Source organism: Pelobates fuscus, chromosome 9, assembly GCF_036172605.1.
Source record: "Pelobates fuscus isolate aPelFus1 chromosome 9, aPelFus1.pri, whole genome shotgun sequence".
Classification (NCBI taxonomy): domain Eukaryota; kingdom Metazoa; phylum Chordata; class Amphibia; order Anura; family Pelobatidae; genus Pelobates; species Pelobates fuscus.
In genome coordinates, this window is record NC_086325.1 from 116661540 (window position 1) to 116685097 (window position 23558).

Genomic DNA, 23558 nt, shown 5'->3' on the forward strand with positions numbered 1-23558 from the left:
AGGGGAATTCACTAAAAAAAATTTTTTTTCAAATGGTATTTATCAGACGACCCTCTACACCAGGGATGTCGAACATGCGGCCCCCCAGATGTTGCTGAACTACAACTCCCATGATTCCCTGGCTATCTGTTTCATTGAAAGAATCATGGGAGTTGTAGTTCAGCAACATCTGGGGGGCCGCATGTTCGACATCCCTGCTCTACACCCTGTCACAGCTCCTCCAGGCCCCGTACCCATTCACAGAGTGAGTTAATGAGTGTGAGTCTGTGTGCATGTGTAAGTGTTTAAATGTAAACATGGCATTGTAGCGGATGTGTGTGGCGGGACCACTGGTTTTCCGTGAATTGCCTTTCTATATATTATGTGTGTTCTCCCCATCCTTTCGTATATTGTGCCCGCTCCCCTTTTGGGAGGCGAATTAATTCCCGGGGTGGAGGCACATCCACCCCGATACCCCCATTTAGAATGTTAGTTTAGAACCTTCACACCTCGCAACATAAGTATCAAACCGCAAGGGAAACAACTAATGATCACTCCCCTGGGGGCCGCCATTCATACAGACGAACGCTAGCCAGGGGGAACGTTTTTGGATTGTTTCCCGACTCGTTCGTTTCCCAAACAAGGACCTCCCCAGTACCCCATTAGAACGTTCACACCAATTAATCAGAACGTTCTCACTTGCAACCGAAGTGTGAAACCGCAAGGGAAGTAATTAATAAGTGCTCCCCTGGGTGGCCGCCATTTCTTATATACAAATGCCATCCAGGGAGAGCATTCGTACACAGAAAGGAGACGCTTCCCTTGTCTGGGTTTCACAACAGGACCTTGTGAACAGAAACTAGCCAATCGAGGGACTGAGACGAGGATCCCTGAGATTGGCGTTGGCACTTCTGGGGCACTGGCGAGTTTTGGCTGGCTCTCAAAGAGACCAGCTCTTTTCCTGCAGGTGGGCTTTTCTGTGCCTGGAAGACAAAGGGACGCTCCCTTTTTCCCGCGCTTAGACTCCCAGGCACAGAGGCTCTTGGGAAGAAGACTTCTGGTGGTTGGTGTGGGGAACCCCGAAGGTTTAGTGGCGGGCTTTGGGGACAAAGATGTGTCTTTGTATGTATGTGTGATCCACCCCTTGCACGGGGTATGCATAAAAGAGAGTGGCCAATAAAAATTGTGTTGTACCTCCAGAACTAGGTTTTGTCCAGTTACTGGGGGGGAATGTGTCTCGTTGCAGTTTAAGTAGTTCCTGATTGGATGATGGAAGGGAATTAGCGGTGGTAACCGGTCGGGTTACCCGGAGGCCGCTAAAAGGTGTCTCTAGTGACTGTCAATATGACAGCTACTAGAGTCTTGTTTAAGCCTTCAAGGTGAGGCAATGTTTTATCTTGTGGGTTTAAATCTACAGGACCACTGTGGAGCAAATGGGACAGCAAAATTGTTTTGACTAGGGCGGAAAAAATCCTTGCACCGGACCTGCCCCCAACCCTGTCACACTCATCCTCTATGAGTCTGTCCCACTCACCTCTTTCACCCTGCCACATTTGCCCTACCACGTAAATCCCTCCGAACCTGTCCTCTAACTGTGCCACACCCACCCCAAACTCTGTCACATGAATGCCTCTAATCCTGCCACATTACACAACTTAATCTTGTCACACTCACCTCCCCTCATTCTGTCACACTGCCTCCTCTAAACATGTCACATTCGCACCAACCCTGTGATACACCCCCAAACTATGCCACACTCACCCTGTCACACTAACCTCCAAGGCCGGACTGGCCCACCGGGATACCGGAAAATCCGGTGGCACACTCAGAGGGGGCCGGCCGCGTTCCAGCCTGGAGCCGTCGGGCCGGGTGGCAGCCTCGCCGCTCCGGCGGCCCTTCTGTCATTGATGATGCTGAGGGGGGAGGAGCATGTCTACCATGCTCCCTCGCGGTACCCACAATCCCCAGCACATTATGCTGTATCAGTATGATGCTGGAGCGGCGAGGCTGCCACCCGGCCCGACGGCTCCAGGCTGGAACGCGGCCTGCTAACTTTGACTTCACTAGGTAAATGGGGATGGGGACATGGTGGAGGGAGGAGGGAGAGGCACAGGGAAAATGTGGAGGAGGGAGAGGCACAGGGAAAATGTGGAGGAGGGAGAGGCACAGGGAAAATGTGGAGGAGGGAGAGGCACAGGGAAAATGTGGAGGAGGGAGAGGCACAGGGAAAGTGGGGAGGAAGAGAGGTGTGGAGGAGGGAGAGACACTGGGAAAGTGGGGAGGAAGAGGGAGAGGCACTGGGAAAGTGGGGAGGAAGAGAGGTGTGGAGGAGGGAGAGACACTGGGAAAGTGGGGAGAAGAGAGGCGTGGAGGAGGGAGAGACAAAGAGGGAGAAATGAGGGAGACACACAAGGGAGGGGGAGAAAGAGGCAGAGGGGGAGAGAGACTGGGAAGGATAGGGGAGACATTGACACAGAGGAGCAGTAAGGGGGAGAAAGAAACATACAGAGTGACTGGGGGGAGACAAAAAGGCACACAGGGGGGCTGGAGATAAAAAGAGACACACATAGGGGCTGTATATATCACTGGTGGATGGGGGGGGGGCAACAAGGCAATTCCCCTCCTCCCCCATGAGGCTTTCCCCTGCCAGCCGATCTCCCTCCCTGTTCCGCAGGCACCGTGCGGGCAGCCGGCAGGGGAGGGAGAGAGGACCCAGGGAGCTCTAGCAGCTCCCCTGGGTCCTTCTCGCGCGAGAACAGAGCGTTGCCGCAGTTTCCACGGCAACGCTCCAGCTCTCACGAGGGTGAACTCTAGCCCTGGAGCCACGGGCTAGAGTTCATCCTCACCACTGCGACCACCAGGGATTCACATCTGCTTAAAATAAATCTGCACTTTTGTTTATTTTGAAGCCTATGAGTGCGCTTTTTACGTTAGAGTAATTTTTTATTTTAAGTTATCTGTTCTAACACTGTATCTGCACACTATGCTGGCGCAACGCATTATGGGGCTGGTAAATATTTTTTTTCCAGGGCTGCTTTTAATTCCCAGTCCGGCCCTGCTCACCTCCTTAAATCCTGCCACACTTACTTCCTCTTGCCCTGTCACACTCCCTCCTCCAACCATGTCACGATCACCCATTATCATTCTCACCCCCCCCCCCTCCTTCTGTCACACTCACCCCCTGTCTCATTTACACCCCTCACCCTGCCACAGTTCCCTTTTACTCACCTTGTCACAGTCGCAAACTGAAGACATTTATCATGCACAAACACATGCACAAAGATCACAGGCAGCCCCCATAAAGACAACACACCGCATGCAGCTAACCCACACACATACAGTCCCAGACACAGGCTCACAAAGACATACATTCACAAACAAGGATACTCTCTGTCAGACACACACTTTCAGGCACATACACAGGTAGACAATGCCAGACACACTCAGAAACACACACACCTGTAACCATACCCCACAGTCGTGTATAAACAATTAGCATAATTGGTAATTACATTTCTTTATTGCAAATTAATTTTGTTTGGAAATTATGCCATAACTACAGTCAGAGAGCTCATAATGCAGCGGCACAGGGAGCTGCGACACTGCAAGCCTCTGAACAGTGAATACAGAGACGAGCTCTCTGTATCCAGCGCTGCAAGCCCGTCCTTCAATACAACTACAGCACATTATACACACAATGCAACCCCTATTTTTTTTACCTTGGGTCTTAGTGGGGGCCTCATGTTTGAGTTTCACCTAAGGCCTCACAAAGTCTTGAGCCGGCCACTGCTGTGACTGAAACTAAAATAGTGAAATTGAGAAAAGAGATCCTTTTTTTTTATTGTGATCTTTCAGCTGAAACAAAGTAGCTAGCTCCCTAATTTAGTATTCTTCATCGTGTAGAACTGCCATAGTATTGATTGATTCTTGGGGAGATTGTGAGGGAGCTGTTTAGAAGATAGCTTCCTTACTAAATCAGTTTCATAATACCAACAAAGGATCTAAACACAGCTTCCTCCCTATTTGGTGCCATTTGCCATATGTAAGGCAAGGACATATATTTAATATCTAAAGCATTTTTTAAGTACATAAATTCTAAAAAACAAAAAAATGAAAGTGTAGGTACACTAAAAACTGAAACAGTGGTGTTAGTTAATGAAGACAAGGAAAAGGCAGGGATTTTAAATAACTATTTCTCCTCCGTATATATTAAGGAAGAACCCATGGCAATAGATGTTCAAATGATTGCTACTAAAAACTTGCAGAATAATTGTAATTGGTTAACTCAAGACAAGGTGCTGCAGCAACTAAAGAAAGTTAATATAAACAAAGCTCCAGGGCCTGACGGTATCCATCCACGAGTACTTAAGGAACTAAGTGTAAAAATAAGTGAACCTCTGTTTTTAATCTTTCAAGATTCTTTTCTTTCAGGAAGAAAGAATTGGAGGAAGACAGATGTGGTTCCTATATTCAAAAGGGATTCAAAATCCTTGCCTGGAAATTATAGACCTGTGAGCTTAACTTCTGTGGCTGGGAAAATATTTGAAAGGTTATTAAGGGATAATATTCAAGAATTACTTGAGAAGAACATGGTAATCAGCAAAAATCTGCATTGTTTTATGAAGCACAGGTCATGTCAAACTTGATTGCGTTCTACGAAGTAGTAAGTAGAAGTATAGATCAGGGTGTTGCAGTGGATGTAATCTATTTGGATTTTGCCAAGGCATTTGATACAGTTCCACACAATAGATTAGTGTTCAAACTCAAGGAAACCGGTATAGATGAAAATGCTTGTTCTTGGGTAGAATATTGGCTTAAAAATAGAGTACAAAGAGTTGTCGTTAATGGTACATTTTCAAGCTGGACAGAGGTGGCAAGTGATGTTCCTCAGGGGTCTGTTCTGGGACCCCTTTTATTTAACCTGTTTATAAATGATCTTGAAGAAAGTATTGAAAGTCATGTTTCAGTGTTTGCAGATGACACAAAACTCTGTAAAATAATACAATGTGAGCAAGATATTACTTTGCTGCAGAGGGATTTAGATAGACTGGGGGACTGGGCACTCAAATGGCAGATGAAATTTAATGTTAAAAAAAATGCAAAGTTATGCACTTTGGCGTAAAGAATACACAAGCAACGTATACCCTTAATGGAAGCGAATTAGGGATAACAACACACGAAGAGGACTTGGGAATTGTTATAGACAACAAACTATGCAACAATGTGCAATGTCAATCAGCAGTGGCCAAGGCCAGTAAGGTATTGTCATGCATGAAAAAGGGCATTCATTCTCGAGACGAGAATATAATTGTGCCACTTTATAAATCACTGGTAAGACCACATATTGAATATGCTGTGCAATTTTGGGCACCTGTTCTAAAGAAGGATATTATGGCACTAGAAAAAGTACAGAGACAGGCTACAAAATTAATAAAAGGAATGGAACATATCAGCTATGAAGAAAGGTTAACAAATTTAAACCTATTTAGTTTAGAAAAACGTCGCCTGAGAGGGGATATGATAACATTTTACAAATATATTCGGGGCCAATACAAACCATTGTGTGGAAATCTGTTCACAAACCAGACTTTACATAGGACACAAGGTCATGCATTTAGACTGGAAGAAATAAGATTTTTTTCTAAGGCAAAGGAAAGGTTTTTTTTACTTTAAGAACAATAAGGATGTGGAATTCTGTGCCTGAAGAAGTGGTTTTATCAGAGTCCATACAGATGTTCAAACAGCTACTAGATGCATACTTGCAAAAACAGAATATTCAAGGATATAATTTTTCAATGTAGGGTAATAGCTGCTTGATCCAAGGATAAATCTGACTGCCATTCTGGGGTCAAGAAGGATTTTTTTTCCTAGCTTGTTGTAAAATTGGAAGTGCTTCAAACAGCAAAAAACAAATGTGAGGAAGGCTGAACTTGATGGACGCAAGTCTCTTTTCAGCTATGTAACTATGTAACTATGTCAAGTTAGGGGAATAAGATATAGTATCATAATAATATTATTTTAATTTTTAAAAACAGTGTGAAACTGAAGAATAGAAAGAGTTTTATTTCTTAATCTATTCTTTGTCTGTGTTCGCTAATGCCTTAATTCCATTAATCCAAAATAAAAATAAAGCCAGAATTTTGTCCAAAATTAATGGAAGTACGAAAATTCTTTTTCATCTGAATATATTTGGACAAACTGAACATTTTGGCATTGCCCACGTCTAGTATTCACCAGTTGGTATTTTGACAGTTTTTTGCTTGGCTCTTTTACCATGTTTATCCACTATTTATTTTTTAATAAAATGTAGATTTTATTTGTTTTTCATTCCAATTTTGCAAAGAATTTAGTTTTCTTACAGAGTGCAACTCGCATCAAAAAAAGCTAAATTAGATCAGTGACAGCTTTAGGATATATACAACGTCTTTCATTGGGAGGTATGAATGCATGAGTGGGGTCATTAAGGAGTGTACCAGTCACACTGTGCTTATGATGGCGGCCATCTTGTTCGTGAGAATGTAGGCAGAGGTGTTTGGGCGTCGAGTGTGTGGAACTAAAATCGGACACTGAAACTCCTGAACACTGCTGAACTTTGATGAACGCCTGCTTCGTTCCCACACGTCAGGAGAGCGCCATTCAGTATATTTGTTCATAAGAACCACACAAACAATCGCTACTAACAAACCAGAGTGTGCGTTCAGTATTTCTTTTGTATGTTACTCCCGAAGGTGATTGGCCGCTACCATTGAAACCCTGGAACTGTTTTGGGCATACGCCTCATGTGCGGTCAGTCAGAACTTTACCCCGGTGGCGATTCGGCTATGTTCATGGGATTTGAATGCTTTTTGGACATTTTGGCTGCTCAGATCCAAGCTATCCAAGGATATAATATCTGTGGGGGTTCCAATATATATAATTTGTGTTTTTATGCATTTTCATATTTCGTGTAATTATTGCTTATTATAGTGACACTGTAATTTGGGTACATTTTGTGGGAGTGTCTTTGGGAGTGTCGTGGGCGTGTTTGCTGTGTTTCTGTACTGTATAAAAGTGGGCCATTGAGCCCTAATTAAACAGATTTGTTTTACCCCTTCAAGTCTAGGCTGATGCTTGGGGGAACTTGGGCTATAATCACTATTTCACTTGGGACTCCTATGCAGAATGGACATTCCGCATGCACCGCACTACCCGCAACTGGATGCAGGGGTGCCAGGTGACCACCTTAGCGGATGCCTTACAATTGCTGCTGTTAGAACAATTCTTTGACTATACCCCCCCAGAGGTTCCAGATTGGGTCTGGGATCGCAAACCTCTAATGGTAGAGGAAGCTGCCCAATTGGCAGATGAATACCACGAGGGCAGAAAGGCAGAAAGCAGCAGAGCCCCACTGGGACATCGTCCTACCACCTACACCCCAGCCACCATGCTACCACACCGGAAACCACCACCTAACCCCCCCCACCCGCAACAAGCCCATATCGGAAACCAGCACCAATGTGTTACAGGTGCAACCAAAGTTAACTGCCTGCGATGCCCCCAAGACAAGTGGGAGCGTCAACCAGCACAACTGACGGGAGCAGCAGCCCATTGCGTCCAGGAGGAATTTATGAAAGATCTCAGAGGGCAAGCGCTTACACCCCTGTCCCCAACACAGCAGAACACTGGACTGTGCTTCACAAGGTAAACACGGTGCAAGCAGCCCATCACCGACAATTGGTATGTCTGAATGGGCAAGAGGCCAGGGGATTGAGAGACACCGGGGCTACACTGACCCTGGTACAGCCACACAGAGTTAACCCTCCCAACGTATAGGACGTACGTCGCTGGAGGGTGGCCGGAGGGGCCATCCACAAGTTGCCCACAGCCAGAGTACACATTGATTGGGGTACTGAAGTTAAGTCCCTGGAAGTGGGAATCATGCCCAACTTGCCAGCAGAAGTACTCCTGGGAAATGATCTGGGGTGTTTAACTTCCCAATTTGTTCCACTAACCCTCAAAGGGGTACTACCCATGATCACCCGTCAGCAGGCTCAAGAGATGGACTCCTCACACTCTCTGGACTCCCAGTTAGGCACTGATACCCTGACCCTGGCCATAAGCTTTCCCCCTACTGGGGAACCCCACAAGATTTTGGGAAGAGCAAAGGGAGGGTTCCACCTTAGAGGGATATGGGTGGGAGGCAGAGACTTACGTTGGGAGGGTTAATTCTGTGTGGCTGTACCAGGGTCAGTGTAGCCCCGGTGTCTCAACCCCCTGACCTCTTGCCAATTCAGACGTACTTGGACCAGTACAGTGCTATACAGAAAAAGGATCAGCGCTCTCTATCTAAACAACACACAACAAAATAAATAAATAAAGTTGTGGCAGCGCACCTAAAAATATGGCTCCCTCAGAGGCCCTATGAAATAAGTAGTAGAAACAGATAAAGGAAAGGTAGCGCCACTAAAATGTAAAGGTAGTATACTGTTATCACATATGTAAAGCTGGAATAGCAGAAAATATATACACAATAGCTAAAAAGTCCAAACTGGACTGGAAACCTGTCTGTGGAAGATGGTACAATCTTGATAGTAGGTGTGTTCCTTAATCTGATATAAATAAATCCTTGAAGTTTATATAAAAATAGATAAAAATTACAGCTAATGGTGCAGTATGTTCCAAATAGGGGCTAGATACAGTATAGAAAAGCTATATGGTCCTACTCACGTTTGATAGAGCTAGTGTTGATAGCGTACAGTGGTACAATCCCCACTTATAGGATACGTGAAGTCTATGTAGTCTTGCTTGATTTAGGAACCATATAGAAAAATAAATAAAAGAACCAGCAATAGTGCTTAAAGTATAAAAACCAGAGGTGGGATGATAAAATAAGTGGTTACTCACATTTAGGGCTAATGTGAATAACTTGTTATTTATTTCACATATTAAGATAATCATGTATCGCCCTTCTGGATCTAAATTTTGATATTTAATAAATAAGGAAAATAAATTTGCAAAGATAAATGCAACACCACTTTTTTTTTTCTTTTTCTAAGGCTGCACTTATAATAATGGGGTATCTTGATGAATGTATTGTCTTTTCCTTGGCTTTTGTCCAATAAGTTTCTTGCATGGCACAAATTTGTACACTATTTTTTAATCAAAATATCTACAATTATAGACCTTTTACATGGTGTATTTATCCCCCGGGCATTTATTGAGATCAACTTACTTTATAGTTTCTTTTTAATTTTTGGGACTCTCTCTCTCCAAGTATTACCATATATATATATATGAAAAACAAAAAAAACCTTCTTTATTAGTATTTACACAAAAAAAATACGGGTTGATCCAAAACAATGGCATCAACCTAAAACAAGCATAGTGTATGGCGGCAAACCCCCCATACAATATTTCCAGTAATAAAACCCATTACTCAGATGTAGGTCCCACGTAATGTGTGGGAAACGATCTGAGGTGAGCCCAACTAGAGGCACTGCTAGTAGAGGGGAAGAAGGAGAGAAAAGAAAATAAATAAAAAAATTAATCAAATTGGTTAAGATTTTTTTTATTATTCCTGGTGTAAAAAAAAATGCCAAAGGGATCTTATAAGTCTAAACCCTTCACACTTTCATCATATTATTACATAGATTCTTGTGTAAGTTTTATTATCTAATTATTTCCTACTTTTCCATGTGCAAAACTTGTGTTATTCTTAAACTTATCACGCTTTCCCTTAGCCTTAACTTTATTATCATCCCTACCTAAATATGTGCCTTTCTGTGTTTTATAACTTCCTTTAAGTATACATTTTTACGTTTCTCTTAATTAGTTTCTTTCTTATTTATTTCTTATTATTGTGATCCTAGTGTGAAAAATGTTTCCTTCTATTTGTGCATTAATTGTTTTGTTAAGTGCCCGTTTGATCAAAGTTTTAATGTGATCTATAATTCTTTATTTGTATTTCTCTGTTTCCCCTAAATTCCCAATTTACTATTATTGATATAACCCATAGCCCCTTAACCCCTTAACGCCGTTACGGCGTTCTATGCCGTCCCGCATTAAAAGGGCTTTAAAGCCGTTGCGGCAGCATAGAACGCCGTAACGGCTTTCAGACCCTGGAGGTCCGGTGGACTTACCTCTGCCGCGATCCTCTTCTGGAGGGCTGCCTGACAGCCCAGGCAGCCCTCCCGCGGCAAATGAGGCCTCCAGGGGCCATGTGATCGATCTCCAAGAGCGATCACATGGCCCCCTATAGCTGGCTGTGGATCTGCCAACAGGGGGACTGTCTGAAATGTCAGACAGTCCCCCTGCTGGTGGGAAAGTAAAATAAAAAAGAATTAAACGTGTAAAATTAAAATAGAAATGTATTTATATATATATATATATATATAATATATGTATATATATTATATATATAATATATATACATATTATATATATGTAACGTCATACAAAGTGTATTTTAATATTAATATAAGTATATATATTAGCATTAAAATACACGGAATGACGTTACATATATATATAATATGTATATATATTATATATATAATAGATATATACACATATATTATATATATACATACGTATAATTACAATAATAAATAAATAAAATAATAAAATAAATGAATAAAATATTGAAACAAAATGTATTATAAATTATATATTCATATGTAATTTCATTCTAACTGTATTATTAATATATATATATTGGTAACAAAATACACTTAGAATGACATTCTATATATAGCTATCTATATATAAAATAAAAATAACCGCAAATATATATATATATAAAGGCCCTGAAGGGTCGAAACGTTGATGTAGAGGTGGTGATTTTTTGATAATATAAATTTGAAATTCCCAGAGAGTGCTCCTGTCTTCAATTTTTGGTTTATATATATATATATATATATATATATATATATATATATATATATATATATATATATATATATATATATATATATATATATATATATATATATAGAGAGAGAGAGAGAGAGAGAGAAATACATATAATTACATAAAAGATTACATTAGTATACACGTAGAATTTAAATACCTATAAATGCATATATATTAAAATTCTACGTGTATATTTAAGCAATCTTTTAACATAATTATGTGATTTGATTTATTAAAATTTTATTGACATGCCTGACAACACAGGGAGACAGTGCAGAGAATTTAATTCGCAAGCACTATATGTGACCCTGTAACTCTCCAAGACACCATAAAACCTGTACATAGGGGGGTACTGTTTTACTCGGGAGACTTCACTGAACTCAAATATTAGTTTTTCAAACTGGTAATACAACGATGATATTTTAAGTAAACGTGACGTTTTTTGCATTTTTTACAAACGAACGGCACTTTTATGGACTATATTATTGTTGTAATATGTTTTACTGTTTTAAAACACTAATATTTGTGTTTAGTGAAGTCTTCCGAGAATAACAGTACCCCCCATGTACAGGTTTTATGGTAGCCCAGGAATGAGAATTCCCCCCATGGTGGCATACCATTTGCAAAAGTAGACAACCCAAGGTATTGCAATGTAGGTTATGCCCAGTCTTTCTTAGTAGCCACTTAGTCACAAACACTGGCCAAATATTAGTTTTTTGCTTTTTTCACACAAAAACAAATATGAACGCTAACTTTGGCCAGTGTTTGTGACTAAGTGACTACTAAAAAAGACTAAACATACCCCCTTTTCAATACCTTGGGTTGTCTACGTTTTCAAATGGTATGACATTATGGGGGTAATTCTCATTCCTGGGCTACCACACTGTCTCAAAGGTAACATTACTAATCTGGCAAATTTCAATTTGAAAATGGAACGTTCTATATTTGACCCTGTAACTTTCCAAAACACCATAAAACCTGTTAATGGGGGGGTACTGTTGTACTCATGAGACATCGCTGATTATAAATATGTGCATTTTTTTGCAGTAAAACCAGTATTATGACATTCACAGCTAAAAGGTAAGACGGAAATACAAATTTAAAAAAAAATCTTATTTTCTCACCTTTTTTTAAAAATTGTATTCATAATAAATTATGTTACATATATGAATAGTTAATGATAAATTAAAGCCCTGTTTCTCCTGAATAAAATGATATATAATAAGTGTGGGTGCACTTAATGTGACAGCGAATTACGGTTGAACAGACATATAGCGCAAATTCCAGTTTTTGTTTACATTTTGTTTTGATCAGAACGTACACTATTGACTCCGTCCTGAAGGGGTTAACCCTAGTACTAATAAAAAAAATTAAATAATAAAAAAAAAAAAACAGAAAATACATTTATTTTCCTACCAGGAAGGTTGAATATCACCAATACTTATTTTTTTCCCTCTCTATTTTCCTCCCTTCCCCACCTCTTCTTCCTCTCCTTCTCCATTTCTTCAGATATTTAGAACCTTCAGTTATTTTTTTTTTATATATATTCTTTAGTTTTTTGTGCAAGGCGCTAACAATCTTGCATACAGTGCCACAACAGCTCTCGTATGCCGAACTTCTGTAACACTGGTACAACATAGGTTAGTAGTGCGCATTTTTAAATTAGCAAACAAAGGAGTACACTTGGTACAAGCGTCAGGTTGGAGTGTACTGGCAGAGTGGTAGGACATACAAATAAAATATAAACAACAAACTTCTTATATTTATATGTTATGCTAAATAATGTAGGGCCTATTAATTTTGCTGAGAACACGAACTTAGGAGGGAGACCCAGCCCTAAGGGTCCTTTGTAAGGAAGCAGTAGTCGTGTCATACAAATAAACAATTAAGTGGTCAGTCAAGAGTGTTGTTTGTTAAATTACACTCAATTACCCCTGAGTGTTCGGGGAGGGAGGGGGGGAAATCTCTTGTTACTGTGTCCTCTTAGTAGGACAGGTTGTAAGAGGTGTGCTGGCACCTGGGATCAACAGTGTAAATTAAGAGCCGGGGACTCTAACAGTGCTGAGCGATGCTCTAAAATAACGAGAAAGCAAAATAACAATAGTTAACAAGCAACTGGGACTGGTGTAGGAGTCAGTCCATCTCCATGTGGCTGCTGGTGCATCTTCAGTGTCAGCCGGTGTCGGCTGCAGAGCGTGGGGTAAAAGGGACTATCCTGTGTATGTCCCAACTGTGCCCTGGACGTGTCGTGCTGTCTGAAGACAGGGTAAGGCCCAGTCCCTGAAGAAAAGCCGCGGAGTCCTCTGCGGTGGGAAGCTGGTGGGTGCTTCCGTCTTTGTGGACTATTAGGGCTCGAGAGGGGCCCCACTTGTAGTTGATGTTTGCAGAGCGCAGTATCTTTGTTACATGTTAAAAGGACCGTCTCCATTCCAGGGTGGAGTGGCATAAGTTCTGCAAGAATTGGAGTTGCATCTCCTCGAACTGTAAGGGTGTTCTGGATTTTATTGCTTCCTGCAGGGCCATCTTGTCGCGAAGCAGTGGGAAACATCTCAGAACGTCTCAGGGAACCTCAGCCGGGGCCCTGTTCGACTTGGCAAGACTAAAGCAGCCGTCTATCTGGATGCCCTTTGCAGAGCGTTGTGGCAGTAGGGTAGCCCATAGCCAGCGTAAAAAATGAGGCAGTTCATGTTCTGTGACTGATTCGGCTATGCCTCTGATTTTGAGGTTATTGCGCCTCCTCACATCATCCTGGGTATCCATTCTAACCTGCATGTTTTTGTGGGATGCTTGGAGTTGTAGCAGTAGCTCTTTGTTGCTTGTTTGCTTTTGGGCTATGGAGGTGATGGTATCCTCGTTAGCCTGTACTCTGGCTGTCACCACTGTTATGTCTTCACGTATTATATTCAGGTCAGTGTTGAAGAAGGCTCTTATGTTTGTCATCAGAGCTTTGATATCCCCTTTTGTAGCTTCCCCACTTTGAGGGGTGATTATGCTCTCAGCGCAGGGTATGTCGTCGGGTGCATCAAGGACTTCTTCCTCGGAGGATGTATATGTGTCTGTTTGCGGAGCCATTTTTAGCGTAGGCCGCGGCTTTAGGAGGTTGACAATATCGCGGGAGCCGTTCCCCGTGAGGGTTTTACGATGTTTAGCCTTCTTTCCCATTGCGAGCTGAATTGTTGAGCCCGATCCCGGGCGGAATCAGGGTAGGTAAGTGCCCTAAAACCTGCTGGTCGATATGCTAACCGCGGAAGCTTAGCCGACATGCGTCTTCTCTCCTCAGCATTGAAGCCCTGCTCCCCCTCCAATTTATTGACTAATGACTGGGACAAATTCCAATTTTATTTTTATTTAGCAAGCTTTTCAGGTCTTCTGCATTATTTCTGTAGGTGAGTTTCCCTTCGTATGATATAATAATGTTCGCGGGGAATCCCCATCGATAATTGATGTTGTTCTGTCGCTGAATTAGTGTGCCTTCAGAAAAGGTCTTCCTCTTTTGTCTGGTTGGCCATGACACATCCTGGAATTTTTTTTAAGTTTCATATTCTTTTGCACATTCATTGCTTCTTATGGCTCTCAGTATTTGCATCTTAATTTTAGAGGAAGCACAGCATATCATTACATCTCTTGGGAGATGTTCTGGGACATCTATAGGTTTATTTACTCTGTGGCATCTTTCCATCATATGGATTCTGGGGTCCCAATCAACCTTCAGGTGTTTAAAAAATTCATCTATATATGGTTCCAGGTTTTTTAGATGTATTTGTTCTAACACTCCTCTAATTCTTAAATTATTCCATCTTAACTGTTCGTCTAGTTCTATCAATTTATCCAGCCATCTTTTTCTCTAGCGCCAGATGTTCTTCTTTGTGGATGTTTTCCTTGTGTTCTAGACCACTTACTTTTTCTTCTATTCCTAGGAATCATTGGTTAAGAGTCAGCAGTTCTTTCTTGATGTCTTTAGTATTAGCTTGAATTTCTTCTCTCAATTTCCCAAATTGTGTGTCTAAGTGTCTGAGCAAATCGTCATATTCACTTCTTCCTTCTCTTTGACTTAAATTCTGGATTTTCCTCCCTTTGTACTTTGTTAATACTTTCTTCTAAAGGGATATTAGAGAGAATTGATTCATCCAGGTTTGTTTTATTATTTGTGGGGTTTGGTGAAAAAAAGGAAAGGCATTTTTAAGTTTTTTGGCTTTATTCCTTTTTTTAGATGCTTGCCATTTTGTGTCTTTTTTGTAGCCATTTTATTTTAATTTGTGTTTATAATCTAGTTTACTTGTTCTTTTCCTATAGGTATAATCTTTAGGATACTGCTTTCTTTACTTTTACTTTACTTCTTTACTTTTCTGTGTCTTAATCTTTTGTTTCTTATGTTTTTCAACCTAAATGCATCTCTGTCCTGATATGCCTTTATATTATGTTTTTGTTGTGGTAATATGACACAAGAAAGTTAAAACACCAACCAGCAAGAAAGGCACTAAGGCAGATGCGCTTATTACAGACTAATTAGCGATCTACTCCTTGCTATAGTATAGAGTCTTTAAATCAATTATTGCCCTCTGTGTGCTGCTCTCTATTTGCCATCCACTTTCACCTTTCTTTTAGAGGTCAATTAGTTTCCATTAAGCCCTGCAGTGTAACTTAGCAGTGTATAAAAACAAATAGATATCTATTGACACTTATCTTTTGGAGTTATGTCCCAGCTTGCAATCTCCGTCTGTTGGCAGTGTTTGTACTCGCACTAGATGTGCTCTTCCATGCCGGGCTCCCTTCGGTCTATCCACCCTAACCGCCTGCAACTCTGCCCGATGATACCTGTCCTTCACACGGCACCAGGTCCTCACCTTACAGTGCTCCAAGAGGTACCCTGGGAATCGCCGCAGCTTTACACCCTGTTCCAAATTATTATGCAAATTCTATTTAAGTGTCACAAAGATTAAATATTTTGTTTTTCAGTTTAACTCATGGATGGCATTGTGTCTTAGGGCTCTTTTAATCACTAAAAACAATCTCGGACACCTGTGATAATTAGATTGCCAGGTGAGCCCAATTTAAGGAAAAACTATTAAAGGAGGGTGTTCCACATTATTAAGCAGAGCACCATTTTCATGCAGTATGGGGAAGAAAAAGGATCTCTCTGCTGCCGAAAAGAGTGAAATAGTTCAATGCCTTGGACGAGGTGTGAAAACATTAGATATTTTATGAAACTTAAGCGTGATCATCGCACTATTAAGAGATTTGTGGCTGATTCAGAGCACAGACGGGTTCAGGCAGATAAAGGCACATTGAGGAAGATTTCTGCCAGATCCACGCATCAGAGCAAGAGAGCAGCTGTTAAAATACCATTACATAGCAGCAAACAGATATTTGAAGCTGCTGGTGCTTCTGGAGTCCCACGGACATCAAGGTGTAGAGTCCTCCAGAGTCTTCAACTGTGCATAAACCTTCTATTCGGCTACCACTAACCAATGCTCACAAGCAGAAACGGCTGCATTGGGCATAAAAATACATGAAGACTAATTTTCAAACAGTCCTGTTCACCGATAAGTGCCGTGCAACAGTGGATGGTTGGTGGACGGCCACCCTGTTCCAACAAGGCTGCGATGTCAGCAAGGCGGTGGTGGAATCATGTTTTGGGCCCGAATAATGGGAAGAGAGCTTGTCGGCCCCTTTAGGGTCCCCAAAGGTGTAAAGATGACCTCTGCAAAAGTATGTGGAGTTTCTGACTGACCACTTTTTCCCCTGGTACAGAAGGAAGAACTATGCTTTCCATAATAAAATCATCTTCATGCATGACAATCCATCTCATGCTGCAAAGAATACCTCTGCATCAATGGCTGCTATGGGGATAAAAGGAGAGAAAGTCATGGTGTGGCCTCCATCCTCCCCTGACCTCAATTCTATTGAGAACCTTTGGAGCAACCTCAAGCAAAAGATCTATGAGGGTGGGAGGCAGTTTACATCCAAACAGCAGCTCTGAGAGGCTATTCTGACATCTTGCAAACAAATTCAAGCAGAAACTGTCCAAAAACTCACAAGTTCAATGGATGTAAGACTTGTGAAGCTGCTATCAAATATGTTATAAGTTTGATTGAAATAGCTTCTTAGTTCTTTAAAACCTATAAAGTGTTTTGAAACTTACTGTGCGTAATAATTTGGAACAGTGCATTGTAAGTTTTTTATGTTTAAAAAAATACTGTTATCATTAGGAGGTTTGTTCAATAAAATTTGAATTGTACTCGTATTAGTTGATAACATGAGAATTATGCTGACTGTTATTTACATCAATTATTTAGGTAAATGTGAAAAATATAATTTTCATTCTAATTTTGAACATGGCAAGTCCTTGCCTCCTGTTTGGCTCCCTCGATCGCTCCCTCAGCCGCACGTGCTACGTCATCTCACTCCGCCCCCTGACTTGATGATAGAAACATTTAAATGCATAAAGGGAATCAACACAGTAAAGGAAGAGACTATATTTAAAAGATGAAAAACTACCACAACAAGAGGACATAGTCCTAAATTAAAAGGGGCAAGTGAGAGGTTAGTGGATGCATGGTATAGCCTTCCAGCTGAAGTGGTAGAGGTTAACATAGTAAAGGAGTTTAAGCATGCGTGGGATAGGAAAAGGGTATCCTAGCTATAAGATAAGGCCAGGGAATTATGAAAGTATTTAGAAAATTGGTCAGACTAGATGGGCCAAATGGTTCTTATCTGCCGTCACATTCTATGTTTCTATGTCACTTTTCAAAACTGGAATTTTTATGGATTTATTTGCTGGCTCTGTGTTTCATTTTGAGGAGTAATATAAGTCTATTCGAATTACCCCATAAATGCATGTAGGTCATTTTTATTAGTTTATCAATTCAAATTACCCCTTGCATGCATTACATTTCAAAAGCAGATTAAGTGTGCTGTTTGCACTTTGAATAAGCCTCTTTGCAGGTTAAATACATTAGTGTTATTTACGGATTGTTCTACTTCTACTATTTTATTTCTTTTTACATAGATATCTGTTAAATAAAGTTGTTTTTTATAATAAATCCTTGGACTTACCCTCTTCCTTTGGAGCCTGGGCACTCATTCATTTATTGGGAAACATACCACCTGAGCCTTGTGTGCTGAGCAAAACCTTTTTTTTTTCTCCTCAACAAATACAGGCAAAGACCATCCACCAGCTTAGAAGACCCTTGAATAGGGTGTATATCACCTCAGGCTGCATTAAACGTGACTGAAGTCATTATGCACTGAGCACTTTAAAAGAAGAAACCTGATATCCTCAGGTGAGGTTCATACCGCACATGCACATCAAAGTAGAGCTACCTTAAGCACTACACTCTGTAAGTGCCTTTCTTCATTGTTTTCTACTCACCAATACTGAACATACTCCACTATATTTTCTTGTACTCTTCTTTTACATATTCCTAGTGCATTTACATTTATACCATAAACCTTTACATAAAATTTACATTTTAATGTTTGCTGTTTGCACATTGAAATTGTAAATTGTAGTTTTGTGACCCTGATATATGCTATTTCAGTAAAACAAGTTCAGGCATTCCAGCTGTCCCAATTTTGTTGGGACATGACAAACTTCTGATTTTGCTCCCTGGTGTCCCTGAAGGCAAACTGTTACAGAAAGTGTATGGCTGACACACCATCAGATACGCTTACTCTATGCTGAGGACACTAGTTCTAGCTCTCTGCATTGTCTGCCTTTGCTGGGCCAGCCACTTTGATATACATGCACCATGGTGCCAGAGCCAGATTTACATGTAAGGTGCCTGAAGGTACTGAATTCCAAGGTGCCTGTCAGGGTATTTATATCGGCAGACATTTTGTGCTATGATAGAAATTAAAATGTATATTGTCAGAGTCACTCTGAACAGAGCAGACTCCATTTTGTTATTTTCAAGCTAACAAAAGTCACAAGATTTCTATCCTTTCTGTAACGCTAACTACTGAGCTGGGAGCTTAGGAATGTTTGTATATACAAATCAAGTGATAAGAAATGAGAACGGGGGATGGACAGACTGTCTAAATGCTAATGGAATAGAATACATTCTAAACCCAGACATTTATGACAGAGAAGATTAAATAATTAAATTTTACTTTCGATATTGTATAAGGTCCCATTGTAATTTAGAGGTGAAACTTAGTTTACGAACTGTCATATTAGAAATTATAGCAGAATTTGCCAGACACATAGTCCGAAGAAAGTCCAAATAAACTCTTTGAACTGACAGAAAACTTAAGTTATAGATAACCATAAAGATAAGCTAAATGACGTCAAAATAGCCACCAGGAAAAGTTAACTCTTTCCTGGATAAGAATGTTTAGTGGGACGAGACTGCCCTCTATAGACCAAATAAATTAAATTGCTATCTGGAAGGTAACCACACCTCCAGTTTTCTATTGGTCTATCACCTAGTGACGAACAGAGAATTTTTCCCTTTAAAAGTTAAGACAAAGGGAAGAGAAAGGAAGGAAAAAGAGAGGCAAAGGAGTAAGCAGGGGAGAAGAAAGACAAGGAGTCAAAAAGAAGCAAGTGAGTCAGAGCGAGAAAGAGACCCATGACAAACATTCCTTGACACTTAGCTACCTGAGAACATCTGATGAGAAGGTATACTCAACTGGTAATTATACTGGTTTCATTTAATTAATCTAAATTAATTAAAATTTTCTAATAGCATGATATATGACTGGATAAATCATGATCAGATTTCGATATTTAGAAATCTTAGTTAACTAAGAAGTATATAGTTATAACCATTCCATTCTGCAGATGGAAAAGATACATTATATATTAGTGTGATTACATCACATGTTAGCATATCGTGATATTTATCCAGGTGTATTGATTTGCTCTAAAATAAGATAAAATATCTGTTTAGGCAAGTTAAAATTCTGCTTATAGAACATGGTAGATTACTCTTATTGGATGGTTCCAGGAAATGACTAATGAGCTGGTTTAAATGTTATTTTATTTAAAATTACATCAGAATAGATCTTAATTACCTAGGAGGTCTAGCCAGCATTTAAATGGTTATTCTAACTGTTAGCTAAAGTTTTTATGGCCTTATGCTGCAAGCTCTGTGAAACACCGTCATAAATCTTGTTTGACAATTGCTGTGCTAACCATTGGAATGTGTATTGCCATTGTATTGCATACCATGTTATACTAAATATTCATTGATTATTATCACGCATGTTACTTATTATTACTATTTAATTTGTCGCAATAAATTGTATGTATTTTTATAACAAATTGTGATTTTATTTATATGGAATACATTTCACTTACATGATAACGATCTTTGGGATCTGAGAATTGAAATAGTGGGCAATTCTCAACTGTTTACTATTATTATCCCATAAATACCCCCACATGCCTCTGGTCCCCACCTCATCAAAAAAAAAAAAAAAAGAAAAAGATAAATAAAACGAGTTTAATAAATGTATTAACTGGGGGTTGCAAGCATACAACCATCTAAATTATACATATTCATATTGGACAAATTTCTATATGTAAGTGCATATTCCTGCTTGCAATTTATTGTGTTTGAGTCTAAGTATAGTGGCGTCTATGCAGCGCTCAAAATACATGGAGGGTTAAAGATAATATTAGAAGTGGTTAAAGTAAAGGGTGGTTAAAAGTAAGAGAGGGGTTCATCTCAGAAATAGATTGTAGAGTGTTAAAAGTATAAAAAGCGGGGGCGTGGCTTTGACTCTGAAGGGAGCAGATGCATGGCGGCTGAGCTCCGGCGACAAACCACACAGACATCAACTTTAAGGCGTCTGAACGCCCAATCTCAGAAGCCAGAGCACCCAATACCTCCTACTAGATATGGGGAAGAAGGCCAAGAAAATGAAAACCCTCGCTGGGGAAGGCTTCCGCAATATCAGCGAACTACTACTACAGCGGTCTAAAGCCAAAATGGCGGCGCCACCCGATTCCCCTTACTCCTCCTCCGAGGAAGACTGTATGAACGCCCTGGACAAAATCTCATATACAGGTGGGACCGCAGCCGAACCACCGCCTGAGAACTTACAGGCACCGGCCACGAAAGTCGACATCCAGGCCCTCATGAAGAATCTTCGGGCCTACTTCACAGCCGACCTCGACATCATTAGAGAAGAGGTCGCGGGGATCTCTGCCCGAGCAAAGGCCACTGAGGACCGCATCACATCTGTGGCTCATCAACAAGCCAGCAACAATACACAGATACACCAACTGCAGGCGGCCCACACAGCGATCCAGATTAAACTGGACTACATGGAGGATATAAGAAGGCGCAACAATCTGAAAATAAGGGGCATAGCTGAGGCTGTGGATGACGGGGAATTACCTCAGTTTCTGCGTCATCTGCTGACGTCCCTGCTGCCTCAACACTCGGCTAAAGAACAATTAGATGGCTGCTTCCGCCTCCAAAAGTCCAACAGGGCCCCTGCAGGGACCACCCGCGACGTGCTGGTCTGCTTTGTGCTGAACCGGGACAAGATGGCTGTCCAGAAGGCAGTGCGGAACAAAACGCCTTACCTATTTGAACAAATGCAACTGCAATTCATGCAGGACTTATGTAGATCCACGCTGGCCTGGAGAAGGTCCCTCCAGACGGTCACACAGACCCTACGCTCAAAGGGAATCCCCTATAGGTGGATCCAGCCCCGCACCCTCCAGGCCACCAAGGACGGACACATTCATCAACTCACCTCGGCAGAGGAATCGGAGGCGTTTCTTCTAAAGCTGTGCCTCACCACACGGGTGGAAACCGGAGGCAGACGGAATGGCACATGGGACATGGACAGAGTGGTATCGTTTGTACCAAGGGCCAGGGGAAACAGACAGTCCTGCGCACTGTAATATCCTCCACAACATGACCCTTTTCTGCTTTATGCTTGTTTTGTTTTTTTTGTTTCTTGCTTGTTGCTTCTGCCTTTTCCTCTGTCAAGAACTGAAAGTTAAGCCTCAGTGACTGTTAATGGATGTTTCCATTAGCCCACACACCAGGTTAGCATCCCCCCGCAACTTTACCCTTATAGCTCAATTACACAATACACCCGCGCTCCCCCCCCAGCGCGTTCGGGGGTAAATGAGTGCTACGGCAACCCATATGACACTAAGACAGCGCTCACCTAGGTAGGGACCTGTCAAGTAAGCCATATAACGTATAGCCGTTAACCTTAGCTAACAGGCCACAGGGTCGACCCCCTCCAGTCATGCAGAGTTTACGGGCTGTGCAACCTCGATTGCACACCACGAAGCGCAATTATAATATATGTCACCTTAAACCTATCGCTGTATGACCACACAAAGTATATCAGGATGCCCACATGACACCACAGACCCTATAAGGCATCCAATACTATTGAACCACAAGAGCAGGCACAAGGACCATTTACCCTAAGGTTAACTATGCTCCTTTGATGGATACAATTGTTCCCCTTTTTTAATTTGTTATATTCCTTTTTTATTAATTTTTTATGTTTTTACTGTTAATTATCAATTTTTAACCCACCTACATACGACCTGTGCAGCATAACACCGTAACCCATCAACGTAGCCCATCATTGCTCCCGGTACACATCGAGGTAAGCCATGTAACCACTGCTGGTATTGTCCGCAAGTACGCCATGTAACCACTGCTGGTATCTGTCCACAAGTACGCCCCGGAATACTAACCATCCCTCATGGCCACATAGAGTGGACCATTCACACTCTAGATGAAGCCTTATTTAATGTATTATGCCAGTCAGTGCTCCTCAATGTATTGGCTGTCAGGGATACCACACCACCAGTTTTACTTATGATACTTAACCACATTGTTATGTCTACCCCATGTTCCCTCTGCAACATGGATACTCCGTTTGAACGGTTTCACGATATTATGTTTAACTAGCTACAATACTTTAACTATAAAAAGTCGTGCTGATTTCTTCAGTGATGCAAAATACTGTCTCTAACGGTCCTCGATGTTATCACACGTGTCATTTAATGTATTACTAATCCCGGCGTTTGATGTTGTGGCAACGTAGGATCCTCTGTCATTCTCTGCACGAGAAAAAGAAAGAATAAAAAAAAAAATAAAAGTATAAAAAGCTAGAGAGGGGTTACAGTTGTGGTAGAATATATTTTTATTATTGTTAGATTGAGGGTTAGCGTAAGGTTAATTTTAGCATTGGGATACATGGGGTGTTTCATTATTACGACGAGTTAAACCTAGGATTAAGGTAAAGAGTTTTTTTCTAGTTTAAGCTCGGAGTGCTTACATTTGTAAGAAAAGGGAATTTGTTTAGGTTTTGGGAGGGGGATTACATTTTACATAGAAGTAAAGGTGTTTAGGGCATGCAGAGTTTGAAGGGTTATTTGCAAACAACTCACCCTTCTACTGTTTCTGTAATCAAGTTAGCCTCCTGTGATTGCTGAGCTGCAGTATCGATTATACAGTGTGCATCATTCAATGCAGTCCTTTGTACAGTGTGCACCATTCGTTGCTGTCTTTCATTGTAAGAGGCTGTTTGCAGATACTGGAGGAGCTAGGATATCACTGAGATTTACACCCTCTAACTATTCAAAAAGCTATGAAGCATAGGAGTCTGAACAGAGAGGATACTGGTCAATGTTCCTGGCACTTATCTGTCCCACTTAAACTCAATTGCAGAAAACAGGTACCCCATATGCAGGTGCT